This window comes from Vicugna pacos, chromosome 23 (genome assembly GCF_048564905.1).
Source record: "Vicugna pacos chromosome 23, VicPac4, whole genome shotgun sequence".
In the NCBI taxonomy this organism is placed as follows: Eukaryota; Metazoa; Chordata; class Mammalia; order Artiodactyla; family Camelidae; genus Vicugna; species Vicugna pacos.
In genome coordinates, this window is record NC_133009.1 from 36,748,804 (window position 1) to 36,752,489 (window position 3,686).

Below are 3,686 nucleotides of genomic sequence, written 5' to 3' on the forward strand. Positions count from 1 at the left end.
CAAACAGCTGAACAAGAAGGTAAGTCACGTGTTGAGACAGCTTGGCTCCACAGCAGAGGTTGGAGGGCGTTATTAAAATGAGGGCAGAACCGCAAACACGGGAGAGGAGATGAAATTCCCGTCGGAGACGTTCTAACTCATCAGCAAATCTGCTAAATATAGAAATGTGTGTGCAGACGGAGATCGCAGACCCTCAAAGACTTAAACCACGATAAAGTACACACCAAAATTAATTAGAAAAATAATAATACCTTTTCTCTGGTGATTCAGAAATGACTGAAGAGTTTCACAGAAATTTGGGCCCCCTCTTGTAACTCTTTAACACATCATTAAACTTTAATAAAATGTTCTGGTTCATAAATTTCTAACCATTCATCTGTTAGTTCTGGGACACACAGCCAAGCTGTAGGATGCAGATAACTCTCACTTTTTCTCTTTTTTTATAGGTTTAATGACTTCAGATACATATACTAGAACTTTGCATGAAATTCCAAGAAATTCCTGACTTTGGAACAGATGGAAAATGCACAAAAAGCAAGGACTGGGTAAAGATTTAAAAAAAAATTTTTATTTCTTTTCTGTTTGGGGGGATAAATAGGTTTGTTTATTTAATATTTTATTTTATTATTATTTTTTTTAGCAGAGGTACTGGGGATTGAACCCAGGACCTCGTGCATGTTAAGCACACGCTCTACCACTGAGCCATACCCTCCCCCTTGATTGGGTGAACTTTGAGAAATGGAAAGTTCAGAGACTGGACAGTTGTCACTTGGTATCTGTCTATATCAACAAAGGCCTAAAAGCACAAAAGTCCTTCTCGTTGCCTAGGTTCTGTCTATCACAACCGCACACCCCACGTACGTTTTAGAGAAGAGCGGTGAGTCTCTGTGACGTAGGCAGAGCAGAGGAGACGCCAGCTCTGATCTGAGTGGGAAGTGATCCAGCGAGAGTGCTGGTTTGGACACGTCCAGTCCTGCTTAGAATCCCTAATGGTTCCTTTGGTGTTCAGGGTAAAATCAAACCCACCCACTTGAAATGTTGCCCAGGGCTGTGTGACCTCCCGAGCTCCGTACCCTCTCTTGAATACCCAGAGTCTGAGCCCACCTGAAAACGAGCTTCCAGCCCATGCCACCTTTCTCTTTACATCCGTTTAGGACTATACCCGCCAGGAAACTACAGGGCCAGGAGGCAAGTTGGGTGGGGGAGCTACGTCAGATCCTGGATCGTGAACTCACAGGGAATAAGAGCGCCCTCAGAGGGGCAGAGAGCAGGGCGCTGCTGAGAGATGCGTGATTCAGACAGGAAAGCCTTGCGTCCGAGAGGTTCAGAATGCGGGAGAACCAGACAAACAAAATAAAATCCACCCGGGAACGTCAGGAAAACCCAGGAAGCCACTAAAAACACATGATGTGTGACAGATGACTGGATAAGGAAGGTGTGGCATGTGCATACACAATGGAACACTACTCAGCCATGGAAAAGAATGAAATAGCGCCACTTGCAGCAACATGGAGGGACCCGGAGATCATCATTCTCAGTGAAGTGAGCCAGACAGAGAAAGACAAACGCCACATATGTAGAATCTTTTAAAAATGACACGAACTTATTTACAAAACAGAAACAGACTCATAGACACAGAACACAAACTTATGTTTACCAGGGGGTGCGGAGGGATAAATTAGGAGTTCAAGGTTTGCAGATACACGTTGCTATATATAAGACAGATAAACAGCAAGGTCCTACTGCAGAGCACAGGGAACTATATTCAATATCTTGTTATGGCCTATAATGAAAAAGAATATGAAAAAATATATATGTGTGTGTATAACTGAATCAGTATGGATATACCAGAAATTAACACATTGTAAGCCAACTATACTTCAATAAGAAAAAATAAAAACACATGATGTAAAATGGTGAAAGAACAAACAATTTCATAACCTGCAAGACACAACTCTTTCATTAAAAGAATGTAATTCTCAGATTAGGTTTAAAAAAGCAAAACTCAACGACTTTCGGCCTAATTAAAATAAGAGACAGGTGGGATCCAGGCAAGGTGAGGGGCGTGAGTCTGGTTCAAGGCTTGAAGTCTGAGTCTGGGGTGAAGCCCTCATGACCCCCATGAGTCAGGCACTGGCTCGGGGACTAGGTGGCCATCCTCCCACAATTACCGGCTGGAAGGACAGGTGGAGACAGCCATGACATCCTTTGACCCAGGCCGGAGAGCGAAGAGAGGGAGGTGTGAAAGGTCACAGTGCCAGTAGCCATCGCAGACCAGAACACTAGACACAGACACAGACACCACCGGGCAAATTAAAGGTTTTCTGATCAAGACGACTTAGAAGGAAGTCAAGAGACTCAACATTTAAGTTAGAAGCGTAATTTTCTAAATCCTTCAAATCCTAAATCCTCTAAATCCTCCTGCCTCATCAGAAAGGCACCACCACAAATGGTAAGTCTAAGGGAGTGAGGGTCCCATCCGACATTCTGGAAGCCTGGTCATCCCCGTGCCAAGCTCGGCCTCTTACACGAGGTTATAGGACGTGAAGCTTCTCACATTTGACCATCTTTTACCCACACTGTCTTGACACTTGACGTATGAGGCGGGAGCAGACCATCACAGTGGCAAACGGGATGTGCTGGAGGCCACCGCAGCTGAGCAGAGGGGCCCAGCCGGCCAGCGGGTTCACCGTTCAGCGTCCTAGAGCGTGAGATACACACTACAGCACCACCACGTGTCACAGACCTCGCTTATCACACTCAGTCCCTCGCGGCCTGAGAGGCTGATCCAAGTGTTTCCCTGCTTAATTAGAACAACGTTCAGATACTCAGTTGTCTTGGAACGACTCAACAATACCTAGTGTTAAATGAACATATTATTTACGAAACAGAAACAGACTCACAGACAGAGAGAACAAACTTATAGTTACCAGGGGGGAAAGGGGTGGGAAGGGATGAACTGGGGGTTTAGAATTTGCAGATACACACTACTACATATGAAATAGATTAAAAAAACAAGGTCCTACTGTTCAGCACAGTGAACTATAGTCAATATCTTATAATAACCTACAATGAAAAAGAATATGAAAACGAACGTATGTATGTATCTGTAGGACTGAATCACTATGCTCTACACCAGAAATTGACACAACATTGTAAACTGACTACTTCAATAAAAAAGGATGCAAATTTAAAAGAAGAATCTAGTATTACGGAAATGTTTGACAAAAGTGAAAAAAAGATGTACAGGCATAAAATTACAATTTAGTGTAAGGAATAGAGAGCATTTGCATAGAAAAGGGAAGTAACAGAAAGGCACTGGGGTGTCGTAACATAACAAGTGAATTATATTTTCCCCTTTACTGTTTCCGGTATTTACAAATTATTGTAACTACTGCATATTAATTTTATAATCCTGAAAAAGCAATACCTTTAAAAAAATCATCCCCATAGCAATGTGGAAAGGGCTGCAGAGGGTCAAGGAGCCCACTTAGAGGGCTTGCAGTTGCCGAGACAAGAGGTGATAAGGTCCTGGACAGAAGAGAAGGATTTAGGCGGGCTTATTGCATGTCGAAGGTGAATACAAGATTTTTGGCTGGGGCCGCTGGGTAAACAGCAAGAACATTAATTAGGAGAATATATGTCATTGAAAAGGAGGGTCCCAAGAAAATGAGGCTTTCTTTCTG

At 43.2% G+C, this 3,686-nt stretch overlaps 1 non-coding gene across 1 annotated transcript; it reads right to left on the bottom strand.

The window, feature by feature from the left end:
- Positions 1-640: 640 nt before the first annotated feature.
- TRNAV-AAC (transfer RNA valine (anticodon AAC)) lies at positions 641-713 on the bottom strand. Its single transcript has one exon. It is a non-coding gene; the product is annotated as a tRNA-Val (tRNA).
- Positions 714-3,686: the final 2,973 nt, after the last annotated feature.